At 41.1% G+C, this 17,422-nt stretch overlaps 1 protein-coding gene across 7 annotated transcripts in view; it reads left to right on the top strand.

Annotated features, from left to right (window-relative positions):
• EEF1AKMT1 (EEF1A lysine methyltransferase 1) overlaps positions 1-17,422 on the top strand; it is a 189,734-nt gene that overhangs the window by 80,529 nt on the left and 91,783 nt on the right. The window lies entirely within an intron of this gene.

Raw genomic sequence — 17,422 nt, 5'->3', positions numbered from 1 at the left:
GAGGAATGGGGACTGGCCTGGAAGTCTCCGGAGCAGAAAAGTGGGGCCGACAGGATGGAGTTGGGGGAGGCCGATTTTGGCTTAGAGAGATTTCTCTATTAAGGAAAGCAGTCCAAGAATAGGCCCCCTGGAAGAGGAATGCGCTCAAACCCAGAGGGATTCTCCTTAGAGCTACCTCTTGAGATTCTGTACTTCGAAGAAATTAGAGATTTTTTTTAAATCTCTATTTTTAATAAGGTGGGAGGAGGCTGTTGCTCCTTTCTCCTCAACAACATGAAATGATCCTGTGCCTCTATCCAACAACTCTACAACAAAGCACTGAATACTTCCCTGACTGGCACTTTCATGGCTGTTCATGGGCATCTCTTGGTCTATGACGACGATGTTGGAGAGTTCCTACTCCGTGATAACTCAGTTCTAAGTGCAAGCAGTCACGTGAAATAAGCCTGATAGTCTGCGAATGAAGAAACTAAAACGAACTATATTATATACTTCATAACACAAGACAACGTGCTCGTTCATTCTGCAAGTAAATGCTTAATGCTTCCTAGGTTGGCAGGCTAATGAATATGATCATTTTAAAGCAGTCATGCTTTGAAAATAAACAACCCATCCCAGCTGTAAGCTTTTTGAAAGTGTACAAAATATGTAATTGATGACTCCCTAAATGGTTTGCAGCTTTGGTATTTGACTGAATTGTAAACCATTAGTTAAACTGCATTTCAGTTATGCTTTGTAGGAAAAACACTTTCCTCTGCCTTGAATGTTCTATAACTAAGGAGCTTAGTAATCTACTGCTAAAAATCTCACTGAAATCTCCAGTTTAAGCGATTTAAGCAATTTACAGCTCTTGGCAAATATTTGTTTTGGGTTATAAAACACTTTTTTTCTGACTAGTAAATTGTTCATGTTCTTTGTTTCCAGTAAAATGGGAATAAAGGTTTCAGTACTCAAATACTGCTTATTTTTTATTGGAAAAAAAGGAAGCGTGGGAGGCTTTTAAGAGAGTATCATTATGAGAGTTTCATAGAAATACTCAGTCTGCCTCATTTCAGCATCCATTCGTATATGAGGTGACATGGTACCAGACTTAGTTCTGTATATTATTTAACAAAATATTTTCCACTGTCTGGTAACACGGCAACTTCTCTCTTCCTCACCACCACCCCCCCCCCCCCCCCCGCCGGATTACCTTGGAAGTCGGAAGGAAAATATTTATTTTCCAGCAGTTTTCATTTTGTGAAAGATCACAAATGACTGAAAATGCTCACCTATTTGGCAGAACAAAGTTGATATTTGTGAGACTAATCAGTTGAGAAAAAGTCTTATAAATAGGTGCAAATGTTTATGAGTTCCCCTCAAATTTCAACATATTTATGAAGATGCAGAATAAGCATGTTAATAATTAAGTTCAAACCTAAGACATACAAGTGAAAAAAAGGGAACAACATACTCAAAAGCAGGCTTATCGTGTTCCCTTAAAACCAACATATCTGCAGTGTGGCCACGCAAGCTTCATTTGAAGCCTCTCCAGTCCCTCATCCCCTGGTTTACTCAGCACCCCCAATACCAGCACAGCTGCAAGACTGCTTAGCATGGGGCAAGCTGTGGGGGAAAATCTTTTAAATCATCCTTAGGCACCGTAACTCCAAAAGCCGGTGTGTGGTTGGCTCCTTCCATACTAATCTTCTTGGGTTACTGATGTTCGTATCTACCCAAACCTCTTTCTCTTCCTTAAAGAGCTGTCCTTGGGGCCGGGCATGGTGGCTCACGCCTGTAATCCCAGCTCTTTGGGAGGCTTAGGCGGGCGGATAACGAGGTCAGGAGTTCGAGATCAGCCCGCCCAACATGGTGAAACCCGGTCTCTACTAAAAAAAAATACAAAAAGCCAGGTGTGGTAGCGCATGCCTGTAATCCTAGCTACTCAGGAGGCTCAGGCAGAAGAATCGCTTGAACCCGGGAGGCAGAGGTTGCAGTGAGCCGAGATTGCACCACTGCACTCCAGCCTGGGCAACAGAGCTAGACTTCGTCTCAAAAAAAAAAAAAAAAAATGAGCTTGGATGTTCCTACTGATAGTGCTCTCGTTGCTGTCACCTTCCTGGTCACTCCCTTGATTCACTGATGTTAGCACCTGGGTCTACCACTATTCCTGCTGATCATTCCTGGCACCTCAACCTCCACAGAGACAATTTAACATGCTGATTTCCAAGTGACTACGTTGGCCCCAATTTTCTTTATTTCCTATCTCATCTCAACTGTCAAGTCATAAGGGCATATCCAAGGTTTCATCATCACCAATAACTGCAATACAGCCAAATATCTGATTTCAAATAGCCTATTCCTTGACACAGGTGCCTTCTATTTTCGCCCACTCCTGCAGTTTTCTGCCGTCATCCAGTCTTCTCCCACTTCTCACTAACCATTCCACCCTTGAGTCCTTATGTCTTTTCTTGTCTAGTTTAGATTTCACAGTTCGACACTCACCACACCCTTGCAAACACCCTTACTTAATCCCTTTCTCCTTTTTTCTCTGTTGTACTTGCCTAGAATCCCAACTCTAAAATCATACAACTGAGCTGAGTAGACTCAATTCTGAGTTATGACCACAAATCTCAGATTAACATTCAATGTAAGTATCGTATTACACCTCTGCAGTTATGGTCTTCTTCCAGTATCACTAATCTGCATATTCTCTTTCCTCAAGTCTCTACTGCCCAATTCGTTCCTCACACCTTCCACAGAGCACAGATGAGAGCTTTTACATTTCTTCCAACCAGCAAATGCACTAACTTACTCCCACCCAGTCTGATGTCTCCCACCTTCTTTCCTGATGCATTTGATAAACCCTTTCTTGACCCCAGGTCCCACTTGACTCCCCTTTACAGCAAAGGTTCTGAATTTTTATTTTGTTTTATTTTTGAGATGAAGTTTAACTCTTATTGCCCAGGCTGGAGTGCAGTGGTGTGATCTCGGCTCACTGCAACCCACGCCTCCCGGGTTAAAGCTATTCTCCTGCCTCAGCCTCTCGAGTAACTGGGAATATAGACACGTGCCACCATGCTGGGCTAATTTTTGAATTTTTAGTAGAGACAGGAAGGGTATCATCATGTTGGCCAGGCTGGTCTCAAAGTGCTGACCTCAGGTCATCCGCCAGCCTCGGCCTCCCAAAGTGCTGGGATTACAGGCGTGAGCCACCACGCCCTGCCTTGATGAGCATTCTTTTTCTATCCTTTCTTTTCCAACCTATCTGTGCCTTTAGACAGTCACATGTCTCTTACCAACAGGGATGCATTCTGAGAAATGTAAGGTGATTTCGTTGCTGTGTGAACACCCTAGATTGTATTTAAACTGAGTATAGCCTACTATACAACTCGGCTCTATGGGGTATAGTTTAGGCTACAACACATCTAGGCTACAAACTCGTACAGCATGTTACTGTACTGCATACTGTAGGCAATTGTAACACAATAGTAAGTATTTGTGTATCTAAACATAGAAAAGGTACAGTAAAAATTTGGTATTATAATCGTATGGGACCACCATCATATATGTGGTCTGTTTTTGACTGAAATGATGTTATGTGGTGCAGGACTGCATTTAAAATGTGTCTCTTGTAAGTAACGTATAGTTGAGTCTTGTTTTTTAATACTCTGATAATCTTTGTCACTTAATTGGAATATTCTATTTACATTTGCTGTATTTTTAAACATAACTAGCATTTACTAATTATTAATATAATTGAGTTGGCATTTTTATAATTACTGATGTAATGTAATTACTAATATAAATAGGTTTTTTTTTTACAAAATATTTCAAAACCTACATTTTGAAAGGCATAAATATACATTATCGTGACTCATCAGAAACAATAGTGTTACATTAAGAGAAGTGTAAATAGAAAACACAATTTCTAAAATTATCACAACCAGAATAACTGCATTTCTAAAAATGTGTTTTAAAAAAATTATCCAGGCAATTTTTATTTTGTTGATGAAAGGCAAAATACATACTTTAGACCAAAAACCTACAAAATCTCAAGTATAGGGAATGACAAAGCTGTAGCTACATAATTGCTATTTCACAATTTTCATGTGATGATCAAATCATGTCAAGTTCAAAATGATCCAATCAACACAGAGTACATGTACTCTGATACATGCACATGTAGCCTCAAAATAAATAATTGTAGTTTTCCCCTTTTCCATTTTTTGCACTTCTTCAGAAATGTTGTAAAGAAATTCACTTTTTCTGATTATAAAAGTAATATATAATTGGATTACTTGTAGCACAAAGGATAAATGCTTGAGGTGATGAATACCCCATTTACCCTGATGTGACTATTATGCATTGCATTCCTGTATCAAAATATCTCATGTACCCCATAAATACATACATCTATTAGGTACCCACAAAAATCAAAATTAAAACTTTAACTTTTTTAAAAAAGTAATTTATGCTTACTGTATAAACTTTGAGAAATCTACAGGAGTTTAAGAAACTATTGAAATTCATGTATTCATACCAACTGGCGATAAAAACTTGAAAATAAACTTGATAAAAACTTTGGGTGCCTTTTCAAACTTTTATGCATGTATAAGTATTTTCATATTTTGCAATATTAATATTTTTTCAGCTCTAATATATATCATGTAAAATTTTAAAGAATAAAGCATTATATTAATATCAAACTTCACAACAGAAATGCTAGGTGGAAGGAGACAATAAAAACTACAAGAAAGAATATGGGCCAAAGATTTCACATTCGTTAAAATATACCATAAACAAGAAAGTGTAAAAAAAATATCAGGATTAAAATGCCTCATAACACTACTCAGGCACACTATTTCAAAGCACTCGTGGAGGAAACATTTCTTTTATTATTATTATTATTATTATTATACTTTAAGTTTTAGGGTACATGTGCACAATGTGCAGGCTAGTTACATATGTATACATGAGCCATGTTGGTGTGCTGCACCCATTAACTCATCATTTAGCATTAGGTATATCTCCTAATGCTATCCCTCCCCCACAACAGTCCCCAGAGTGTGATGTTCCCCTTCCTGTGTCCATGTGTTCTCATTGTTCAATTCCCATCTATGAGTGAGAACATGCGGTGTTTGGTTTTTTGTCCTTGCGATAGTTTACTGAGAATGATGATTTCCAGTTTCATCCATGTCCTTACAAAGGACATGAACTCATCCTTTTTTATGGCTGCATAGTATTCCATGGTGTATATGTGCCACATTTTCTTAATCCAGTCTATCATTGTTGGACATTTGGGTTGGTTCCAAGTCTTTGCTATTGTGAATAGTGCCACAATAAACATACGTGTGCATGTGTCTTTATAGCAGCATGATTTATAGTCCTTTGGGTATATACCCAGTAATGGGATGGCTGGGTCAAATGGTATTTCTAGTTCTAGATCCCTGAGGAATTGCCACACTGACTTCCACAATGGTTGAACTAGTTTACAGTCCCACCAACAGTGTAAAAGTGTTCCTATTTCTCCACATCTTCTCCAGCACCTGTTGTTTCCTGACTTTTTAATGATTGCCATTCTAACTGGTGTGAGATGGTATCTCATTGTGGTTTTGATTTGCATTTCTCTGATGGCCAGTGATGATGAGCATTTTTTCATGTGTCTTTTGACTGCATAAATGTCTTCTTTTGAGACGTGTCTGTTCATATCCTTCACCCACATTTTGATGGGGTTGTTTGTTTTTTTCTTGTCAATTTGTTTGAGTTCATTGTAGATTCTGGATATTAGCCCTTTGTCAGATGAGTAGGTTGCGAAAATTTTCTCCCATTTTGTAGGTTGCCTGTTCACTCTGATGGTAGTTTCTTTTGCTGTGCAGAAGCTCTTTAGTTTAATTAGATCCCATTTGTCAATTTTGGCTTTTGTTGCAATTGCTTTTGGTGTTTTAGACATGAAGTCCTTGCCCATGCCCATGTCCTGAATGGTAATGCCTAGGTTTTCTTCTAGGGTTTTTATGGTTTTAGGTCTAACGTTTAAGTCTTTAATCTACCTTGAATTAATTTTTGTATAAGGTGTAAGGAAGGGATCCAGTTTCAGCTTTCTACATATGGTAGCCAGTTTTCCCAGCACCATTTATTAAATAGGGAATCGTTTCCCCATTGCTTGTTTTTCTCAGGTTTGTCAAAGATCAGATAGTTGTAGATATGCGGCATTATTTCTGAGGGCTCTGTTCTGTTCCATTGATCTATATCTCTGTTTTGGTACCAGTACCATGCTGTTTTGGTTACTGTAGCCTTGTAGTATAGTTTGAAGTCAGGTAGCGTGATGCCTCCAGCTTTGTTTTTTTGGCTTAGGATTGACTTGGCAATGAGGGCTCTTTTTTGCTTCCATATGAACTTTAAAGTAGTTTTTTCCAATTCTGTGAAGAAAGTCATTGGTAGCTTGATGGGGATGGCATTGAATCTATAAATTACCTTGGGCAGTATGGCCATTTTCACGATATTGATTCTTCCTACCCATGAGCATGGAATGTTGTTGCATTTGTTTGTATCCTCTTTTATTTCATTGAACAGTGGTTTGTAGTTCTCCTTGAAGAGGTCCTTCACGTCCCTTGTAAGTTGGATTCCCAAGTATTTTATTCTCTTTGAAGCAATTGTGAATGGGAGTTCACTCATGATTTGGCTCTCTGTCTGTTATTAGTGTATAAGAATGCTTGTGATTTTTGTACATTGATTTTGTATCTTGAGACTTTGCTGAAGTTGCTTATCAGCTTAAGGAGATTTTGGGCTGAGACAATGGGGTTTTCTAGATATACAATCATGTCATCTGCAAACAGGGACAATTTGACTTCCTCTTTTCCTACTTGAATACCCTTTATTTCCTTCTCCTGCCTAATTGCCCTGGCCAGAACCTCCAACACTATGTTGAATAGGAGTGGTGAGAGAGGGCATCCCTGTCTTGTGCCAGTTTTCAAAGGGAATGCTTCCAGTTTTTGCCCATTCAGTATGATATTGGCTGTGGGTTTGTCATAGATAGCTCTTATTATTTTGAGATACGTCCCATCAATACCTAATTTATTGAGAGTTTTTAGCATGAAGTGTTGTTGAATTTTGTCAAAGGCCTTTTCTGCATCTATTGAGATAATCATGTGGTTTTTGTCTTTGGTTCTGTTTATATGCTGGATTACATTTATTGATTTGCGTATATTGAACCAGCCTTACATCCCAGGGATGAAGCCCACTTGATCATGGTGGATAAGCTTTTTGATGTGCTGCTGGATTCTGTTTGCCAGTATTTTATTGAGGATTTTTGCATCAATGTTCATCAAGGATATTGGTCTAAAATTCTCTTTTTTGGTGGTGTCTCTGCTCGGCTTTGGTATCAGGATGATGCTGGCCTCATAAAATGAGTTAGGGAGGATTCCCTCTTTTTCTATTGATTGGAATAATTTCAGAAGGAATGGTACCAGCTCCTCCTTGTACCTCTGGTAGAATTTGGCTGTGAATCCACCTGGTCCTGGACTCTTTTTGGTTGGTAAGCTATTGATTATTGCCACAATTTCAGATCCTGTTATTGGTCTATTCAGAGATTCAACTTCTTCCTGGTTTAGTCTTGGGAGAGTGTATATGTTGAGGAATTTATCCATTTCTTCTAGATTTTCTAGTTTATTTGCGTAGAGGTGTTTGTAGTATTCTCTGATGGTAGTTTGTATTTCTGTGGGATCAGTGGTGATATCCCCTTTATCATTTTTAATGCATCTATTTGATTCTTCTCTCTTTTTTTCTTTATTAGTCTTGCTAGCGGTCTATCAATTTTGTTGATCCTTTCAAAAAACCAGCTCCTGGATTGATTAATTTTTTGAAGGGTTTTCTTGGTTTCTATTTCCTTCAGTTCTGCTCTGATTTTAGTTATTTCTTGCCTTCTGCTAGCTTTTGAATGTGTTTGCTCTTGCTTTTCTAGTTCTTTTAATTGTGATGTTAGGGTGTAAATTTTGGATCTTTCCGGCTTTCTCTTGTGGGCATTTAGTGCTATAAATTTCCCTCTACACACTGCTTTGAATGTGTCCCAGAGATTCTGGTATGTTGTGTCTTTGTTCTCACTGGCTTCAAAGAACATCTTTATTTCTGCCTTCATTTCGTTATGTAGCCAGTAGTCATTCAGGAGCAGGTTGTTCAGTTTCCATGTAGTTGAGCGGTTTTGAGTGAATTTCTTAATCCTGAGTTCTAGTTTGATTGCACTGTGGTCTGAGAGACAGTTTGTTATAATTTCTGTTCTTTTACATTTGCTGAGGAGAGCTTTACTTCCAACTATGTGGTCAATTTTGTAATAGGTGTGGTGTGGTGCTGAAAAAAATGTATATTCTGTTGATTTGGGGTGTAGAGTTCTGTAGATGTCTATTAGGTCTGCTTGGTGCAGAGCTGAGTTCAATTCCTGGGTATCCTTGTTAACTTTCTGTCTCGTTGATCTGTCTAATGTTGACAGTGGGGTGTTAAAGTCTCCCATTATTATTGTGTTGGAGTCTAAGTCTCTTTGTAGGTCACTCAGGACTTGCTTTATGAATCTGGGTGCTCCTGTATTGGGTGCATATATATTTAGGACAGTTAGCTCTTCTTCTTGAATTGATCCCTTTACCATTATGTAATGGCTTTCTTTGTCTCTTTTGATCTTTGTTGGTTTAAAGTCTGTTTTATCAGAGACTAGGATTGCAACCCCTGCCTTTTTTTGTTTTCCATTTGCTTGGTAGATCTTCCTCCATCCTTTTATTTTGAGCCTATGTGTGTCTCTGCACGTGAGATGGGTTTCCTGAATACAGCACACTGATGGGTCTTGAGTCTTTATCCAATTTGCCAGTCTGTGTCTTTTAATTGGAGCATTTAGTCCATTTACATTTAAAGTTAATATTGTTATGTGTGAATTTGATCCTGTCATTATGATGTTAGCTGGTTATTTTGCTCGTTAATTGATGCAGTCTCTTTGTAGTCTCGATGGTCTTTACATTTCGGTATGATTTTGCAGTGGCTGGTACCGGTTGTGCCTTTCCATGTTTAGTGCTTCCTTCAGGAGCTCTTTTAGGGCAGGCCTGGTGGTGACAAAATCTCTCAGCATTTGCTTGTGTGTAAAGTATTTTATTTCTCCTTCACTCATGAAGATTAGTTTGGCTGGATTTAAAATTCTGGGTTGAAAATTCTTTTCTTTAAGAATGTTGAATATTGGCCCCCACTCTCTCCTGGCTTGTAGAGTTTCTGCCGAGAGATCCACTGTTAGTCTGATGGGCTTCCCTTTGATGGTAACTTGACCTTTCTCTCTGGCTGCCCTTAACATTTTTTCCTTCATTTCAACTTTGGTGAATCTCACAATTATGTGTCTTGGAGTTGCTCTTCTCAAGGAGTATCTTTGTGGCGTTCTCTGTATTTCTTGAATTGGAATGTTGGCCTGCCTTGCTAGATTGGGGAAGTTCTCCTGGATAATATCCTGCAGAGTGTTTTCCAACTTGGTTCCATTCTCCCCGTCACTTTCAGGTACACCAATCAGACGCAGATTTGGTCTTTTCACATAGTCCCATATTTCTTGGAGGCTTTGTTCGTTTCTTTTTATTCTTTTTTCTCTAAACTTCCCTTCTTGCTTCATTTCATTCATTTCATCTTCCATCACTGATACCCTTTCTTCCAGTTGGTCGCATCGGCTCCTGAGGCTTCTGCATTCTTCACGTAGTTCTCGAACCTTGGCTTTCAGCTCCATCAGCTCCTTTAAGCACTTCTCTGTATTGGTTATTCTAGTTATACATTTGTCTAAATTTTTTTCAAAGTTTTCAACTTCTTTGCCTTTGGTTTGAATTTCCTCCTGTAGCTCGGAGTAATTTGATCGTCTGAAGGCTTCTTCTCTCAGCTCGTCAAGGTCATTCTCTGTCCAGCTTTGTTCCATTGCTGGTGAGGAACTGCATTCCTTTGGAGGATGAGAGGCACTCTGCTTTTTAGAGTTTCCAGTTTTTCTGCTCTGTTTTTTCCCCATCTTTGTGGTTTTATCTACTTTTGGTCTTTGATGATGGTGTTGTACAGATGGGTTTTTGGTGTGGATGTCCTTTCTATTTGTTAGTTTTCCTTCTAACAGACAAGACCCTCAGCTGCAGGTCTGTTGGAGTTTGCTAGAGGTCCACTCCAGACCCTGTTTGCCTGGGTATCAGCAGCGGTGTCTGCAGAACCGCAGATTTTCGTGATCTGCGAATGCTGCTGTCTGATCCTTCCTCTGCAAGTTTTGTCTCAGAGGAGTGCCCAGCCGTGTGAGGTGTCAGTCTGCCCCTACTGGGGGGTGCCTCCCAGTTAGGCTGCTCAGGGGTCAGGGGTCAGGGGTCAGGGACCCACTTGAGGTGGCAGTCTGCCCGTTCTCAGATCTCCAGCTTTGTGCTGGGAGAACCACTGCTCTCCTCAAAGCTGGCAGACAGGGACATTTAAGTCTGCAGAGGTTACTGCTATCTTTTTGTTTGTCTGTGCCCTGCCCCCAGAGGTGGAGCCTACAGAGGCAGGCAGGCCTCCTTGAGCTGTGGTGGGCTCCACCCAGCTCGAGCTTCCCGGCTGCTTTGTTTACCTAAGCGAGCCTGGGCAATGGCGGGCGCCCCTCCCCCAGCCTCGCTGCCACCTTGCAGTTTGATCTCAGACTGCTGTGCTAGCAATGAGTGAGACTCCGTGGGCATAGGACCCTCCGAGCCAGGTGCAGATATAATCTCCTGGTGCGCCGTTTTTTAAGCCCGTCGGAAAAGCGCAGTATTCGGGTGGGAGTGGCCCAATTTTCCAGGTGCCGTCTGTCACCCCTTTCCTTGAGCAGGAACGGGAATTCCCTGACCCCTTGCGCTTCCCAAGTGAGGCAATGCCTCGCCCTGCTTTGGCTGGCGCCCGGTGCGCTGCACCCACTGTCCCGCGCCTGCTGTCTGGCACTCCCTAGTGAGATGAACCCGGTACCTCAGATGGAAATGCAGAAATCACCCGTCTTCTGCGTTGCTCACGCTGGGAGATGTAGACTGGAGCTGTTCCTATTCGGCCATCTTGGCTCCTCCCCCATAAATAGGTTTAAGTCCTATCTTGCTGCTTGTTTTCTCTTTGTTCATCTGCTCTTTATTCCTTTATTTCTCCTTTACCTGCCTTTCTTTGGATTAATCAAGTATTTTTTATCATTACATTTTGTCCTCCATTAGCTTTTTTATTTTTATTTATTATTTTTAGGCACGGGGACTTGCTTTGTCACCAAGGCTGGAGTGCAGTGGTGCTATCATAGCCCACTGTAACCTGGAACCCCTGGACTCAAGCCATCATCCTGCCTCAGCCTCTTGAGTAGCTAGAACTACAGGTGTACACCACCACGCCCAGCTACATTAGCTTAAAAAAAAAACTTTTATTTTGAAATAATTTCAGACTTATAGATAAGTTGTAAGAAGAATATGAAGGAACTCCACGTACCCTTCACTCAGTTCCACTATTTGTTGACATTTCTCCACATTGCTTTTTCACTGTGCTTTCTTCGGAACCACTGAGTCATCAAGTTGCAGAAATTGGGACACTTTGTCCCACAGCCCCTGTGTGTACTTCTCAGGAACAAAGACATTCATTTATGTAACTGTAGTGCAATTCTAAAAATTAAGACATTTTACAAATACTTATCTAATATAGATGGTCTCCAGCTTATGATTGTTCAATTATGATTGTTCGACTTTGTGATAAGCTTATTGGGACATAACCCTATGGTTAAGTCGAGGAGCATCTGGATTTAATGATAGTTCAAGCTATGATTTTTCATCTTTATGACTGGTATAACAGAGTAATAAATGTATTTTCAACGTGTGGTATTTTTTAACAATGGGTTTATCAGGACACAGCCCCATCATAAGTTGAGGAGCATCTGTACATTCCTATTCCCATTTTACCAGCTGTCTCTTTAATGTCCCTTAAAGCAAAATTCCCCTAGTCCAGGATCTCATCAAGGATCATGCATTACATTTTGTTGACATGTCTCTTTAGTCTTCCTTCCTCTCCCCTTCCCTCCCCTCCTCTGCCCTCCCCTCCCCTTCCCTCCCCTCCTCTTCCCTCCCCTCCTCTCCCCCCTTCCTTCCTTCCTTTTTTCTTTCTCTCTTTCTCTCTTCTCCCCTTCCTTCCTTCCTTCCCTCCCTCCCTCCTTCCTTCCTTTTTTGTTTTTTTGACAGAGTCTCACTCTGTTGCCCAGGCTGGAGTGCAGTGGTGCAATCTTGGCTCATTGCAATCTCCACCTCCTGGATTAAACTGATTCTCGTTCTTCAGCCTCCCAAGAAGCTGGCACTACAGGCATGCACCAACAGGCCCAGCTAATTTTTTGTATTTTTAGTAGAGATGGGGGGTCCTGCTATGTTGGCCAGGCTGGTCTTGAACTCCTGTCCTCAAGCGATCCAGCCGCCTTGGCCTCCCAAAGTCCTGAGATTATAGGCGTGAGTCACTGAACCCAGCCTGCCGTAGTCTTCCTTAATCTGGAACAGTTCCTCAGACATTTTTTTGCCTTTCATGGCCTTGACATTTTTGAAAAGTAGAGGCTAGTTATTTTGTCAAATGTTCTTCAGTTTATGATATTTCTTCATGATTCGGTTCAGGTTAGGTTTTTTGGCAGGAATATTGACTAGGTAATCTCGTATCTTTCCAGTGTCTCACGTCAGGAGGCATAAGGATTTTATTCATCTCATTATTGGCTGTGTTAACTTTGGTCATGATTAAGGTACCACCAGGTTTCTCCAATATAAAATTTCTTTTCTTCCTCTTATAATTAATAAGTAATTCATGGGGGAAAACTTTGGGGCTATGTAAATATGCTATTATCATCAAACTTTCCTTCACTTGCTTTAGCAATCAGTGATGATTCTTGCTTGGATTAATTAATATTGTGGTGGTTGCAAAGTGGTGATTTTCATTTTATTTATTTATCTATTAGTTATTAGTAATCTATTTATTTTTAGAGATAGTGTCACACTCTGCCACTCAGACTGGAGTACAGTGGTGCCATCATAGCTCACTGTAGCCTCAAACTCTTGGGCTCAAGTGATCCTCCCACCTCAGCCTCCTAAATAGCTGGGACTATAGGCACTTGCTACTGTACCTGGCTTATTTTTTAATTTTTTGTAGAGACAGTGTCTTGCTTTGTTGCCCAGGCTGGTCTCAAACTCCTGCCTTCAAGCAATCCTTCTGCCTCGGCCTTTCAATGTGCTGGGATTACAGGCATGAGCCAGTGCACCTGGCTGATTTTATCATTCTTTCCATATTCATTAGTTGTACCATTACTTTTTTCATTGTACATTCTGCAAAACACTCCTCATTATAGTCTAGCACTGTCTGAATGATATATGAAACTTCGTTTAATACCCAATCCCAATCTTTGGACTAGTATTGTCATTATTTTATTTCTATATATCTTAAAATTCCACAAGGCATTATTATTGTTGTTTTAAATAGTCAATATTCTTTTATATATCCCCATACCTTTCTGGTGCTTTTCATTATTTTTCAACTTTGTGATCAGTTTCTGTCATTTCATGCTTCTTTCTAGGATCATCTTCCTTTAGCCTGTAGGACTTTTTAGCATTTTCTGTGGAGCTAGTCTTCTGGTAATTAATTTTCTCAAATTTTGTTTGTCTGAAAAGTTTTTTTTTTTTTTTTGAGACAGTCTTGCTCTGTCGCCCAGGCTGCAGTGCAGTGGTGCTGTCTCAGCTCACTGCAACCTCCGCCTCCCAGCTTCAAGTGATTCTCCTGCCTCAGTAGTTGGGATTACAGGTGCCTGCCACCATGCCTGGCTAATATTTGTATTTTTTAGTAGAGACGGGGTTTCACCATGTTGGCAAGGCCGGTCTTGAACTCCTGACTTCAGGCGATCCACCCTCCTCAGCCTCCCAAAGTGCTGAGATTACAGGCATGGGCCTCTGCGCCCGGCCTGAAAGTCTTTAACTTTAAAGTTTACAGGATATATTCACTGGAATATAATTCTAGGTTGGCAGACTTTTAATTTTTTTGTTTTTCAGCACCTTAAGGATACCATTTTATTGTCTTCTGGTTCCTTAGTTTTATTGAAAAGTTAGCCATAAATCTTATTAATGTTCCTCTGAAAGTACTGTGTCCTTGTAATTCTGCTTATCTTAAGGACTTCGTGGGTTTTAGCAGTTTGAGCACAGTGTAACTACAGCGTGGTCTTCTTTGTATCTCCTTGGTGCTCACTGAACTTCCTAAATCTGTGGCTTTATGTCTTTTTCAATTTGGGGAAATTGTAGACATTATCTCTTCTAATGTGAATTCTACCCTATTTTCTCTTCCACTCCTTCCAGGATTCCCATTATAATTATTTAAACTCTTGACTGTGTCCCAAGTGTCTCTTGTCAGCTGCTTTATTTTTCCAGTCTTATTTCTCTTTGCTTTAGTTTGGATATTTTTCTATTGACCTACTCACTAATCCTGACATCTGCTGTGTCTGGTACATTGTTCAATCCATCCAAATAAGTTAATTTCAGATATTGTGTCTTTCAGTTTTAAGTTATTTGACTCTTTTTCACAGATTCCAACATTCAATTGGAATTTTCCATCTTTTTATCCATTTTATTAACTTAACACACTAGTCACAAAGTCCTTGTTTGTTAAATCCATTATCTGGATTATCTAGAGGACTGCTTCTATTTATAGTTTCTCTTGATTGCTGGTCATATTTTCTTGACTCCTTGCATTCTAGTAATTTTTTTTTTTTCGTGAGACAGAGTCTTGCTCTGTCGCCCAGGCTGGAGTGCAGTGGCGCAATATCTGCTCACTGCAAAGTCCACCTCCTGGGTTCATGCCATTCTCCTGCCTCAGCCTCCCAAGTAGCTGGGACTACAGGTGCCTGCCATCACGCCTGGCTAATTTTTTGTATTTTTTAGTAGAGATGGGGTTTCACCGTGTTGGTCAGGATGGTCTTGATCTCCTGACCTTGTGATCTGCCCGCCTTGACCACCCAAAGTGCTGGGATTACAGGCGTAAGCCACCGCGCCCGGCCACAGTAATTTTTTTTTATTACATGCCAAGCATTGTATATATAAGAACCATAGAGACTGCAAATGATATTCTTACCATAGAAAGGTCCTCTTTCCTCTCTTAGGCAGAGAGGATTCAGGACTAATTACTTCAGTCCAGTCAGGGATTGAGCTGAGTTGCAGGGTCTCCTCCTTCTGTTGCCCAGGCTGGAGTGCAGTGATACAATCACAGCTCACTGTAACCCTGAAGTCCTGGTCTCGAGTGATCCTCCTGCCTCAGCCTCTCGAATAGTGGGGACTATAGGTGCATGCCACCATGCCCCGGCTAATTTTTTTATTTTTTATAGAGACAGGGTATCACTATGTTGCCCAGGCTGGCCTTGAACTCCTGGCCTCAAGCAATCCTCTTGCCTCAACCTCCAAAAGCACTGGGATTACAGGCATGAGCCACCTCACCCAGCCTGGGCTGCAGTTTTTGTATAAGGGTCAGTCCACTGTTGATTCATGTTTGTCCTTCTAGGCTTTTGATTAGGAGCCTAGATTTGTCTCCTCAGCTGAGAAAGATGGAGAGTCAAGTTGGTCCCTCCAGGTTTTGACTTTAGATCGTTAGCCTCCTGCCCCCATGCAGATTCAAAAAATAGCAAATATCTTTTTTTTTTTTTTCTTCAAGACGGAGTCTTGCTTTGTTGCCCAGGCTGGAGTGCAGTGGTGCAGTCTTGACTCACTGCAACCTCTGCCTCCTGGGTTAAAGAGATTCTCCTGCCTCAGCCTCCCAAGTAGCTGGAATTACAGATGAGCACTATGCCCAGCTAAATTTTGTATTTTTAGTAGAGACAGGTTTTTGCCATATTGACCAGGCTGGTCTCAAACTCCTGACCTCAAGTGATCCATCCGCCTCCTCCCAAAGTGCTGGGATTACAGGTGTGAGCCACTATGCCCGGCCCCCAAAATAGCAATTATCTTGAGGGTAGATTAAATAGCAAATATCTTGTGGAAAGCCTTTCCCCCTAGCAGGACATCGTCCCCTAAGAACTATGGGAGATTTAAGCCCTTAAAACCTCCATCCCAGTTCCCTAGCCTCCAGCATTACCCCAGCTGAAGCAGCACTCCAGCAAATGCCCCATGGTGGAAAGCCAGCCATACATTTGGGGCTTCTCTAAGTTTCCAGTTTGTCATGCCAACCCCAAATGACCACCTGAAAAACTCTGCTAGTTTCTCTAGATGACGCTTTTTCCCCGAGGAAAGCACAGTTCTTAGCCCATGCCTAGAACTGGCAAATATCTCCAGAAAAACAGGCAGGATCAGCAGTTCATTTAGAAATGGCTCTTTTGGGCCAGGCGCGGTGACTCATGCCTGTCATCCCAGCACTTTGGGAGGCCGAGACGGGTGGATCACGAGGTCAGGAGTTCAAGATCAGCCTCTGGCCAAGATGGTGAAACCCCGTCTCTACTAAAAATACAAATATTAGCCAGGCATGGTGGCAGGCACCTGTAATCCCAGCTACTTGGGAGGCTGAGGCAGAGAATTGCTTGAACCCAGAGAATTGGGAGGCAGAGATTGCAGTGAGCCGAGATCGCGCCACTGCACTCCAGCCTGGGCGACGAGCAAGACTCTGTCTCAAAAAAAAAAAAAAAAAAAGGCTTTTTCCTCTCTGCAATTTTTAGCTTTATTACTTCCACAGATCTCCAGAGACTTTGAACACGATTTTTGCAATGATTTGTTTTTTTCCCCAGCTGCTACAGAGGGCTTCCATGACCTACTGCATCCTTCTCAGAACTGGAAGTTTGAATCCTGAAACCTCCTACATCACTTGTTGCTCTTCTCAGTTTCTTCTGCTGAGCCATCCTTTTTCTCCTGTACTCACGAGCACATTGCTTATACTTCTTCTCTAGCCTCACTCTCAGACCTAAGTGATCTCATTCAGTTTCATGGTTTTAAGTACGAAGTGTACATAGATGGATCCCACATCTCTACCTGTAGCCCTCACTTCTGTGACCTCCAGATTTTAAAGATTAACTGCATTCTTTGTATCTCAAATTGAATGCTTGAGACAAATTTAACATGGGTAAAATACATCTACTTATTTCCCCCCCAAATCTATTCCTGTCTTACCAAAAAGACAACACTAGCCACTCCGTTCCTTAGCCACAAATTTTGGCATCATCTTTTCCTCTCTTTCCCTCACAATCCACATCCAATCCCTTAGTAAGTAACTCTCAGCTCTGCCTCCAAATATATGCTGAATCTGACCAATTCTCACAATTTTCTATTGCTAAAAACCTGGTCTCAATTGCTTTCATCTCTTACCCAGGCTACTGCTAGTAGTTTCCACTCTTCCCTTCCATCCCACTTGCCCACTTCATCTTCATGGAGACCAGTGTGATGACTGGTTTCCAAAGGTTAAATGAAAATGCTTCACTCACCTCCCTTGCATGAAACCTTCTAGC

Source organism: Pongo abelii, chromosome 14, assembly GCF_028885655.2.
Source record: "Pongo abelii isolate AG06213 chromosome 14, NHGRI_mPonAbe1-v2.0_pri, whole genome shotgun sequence".
NCBI classification, from domain to species: Eukaryota; Metazoa; Chordata; class Mammalia; order Primates; family Hominidae; genus Pongo; species Pongo abelii.
Note: the sequence above shows the minus strand (reverse complement) of the source record. Positions and strands in the feature narration are given on the sequence as shown.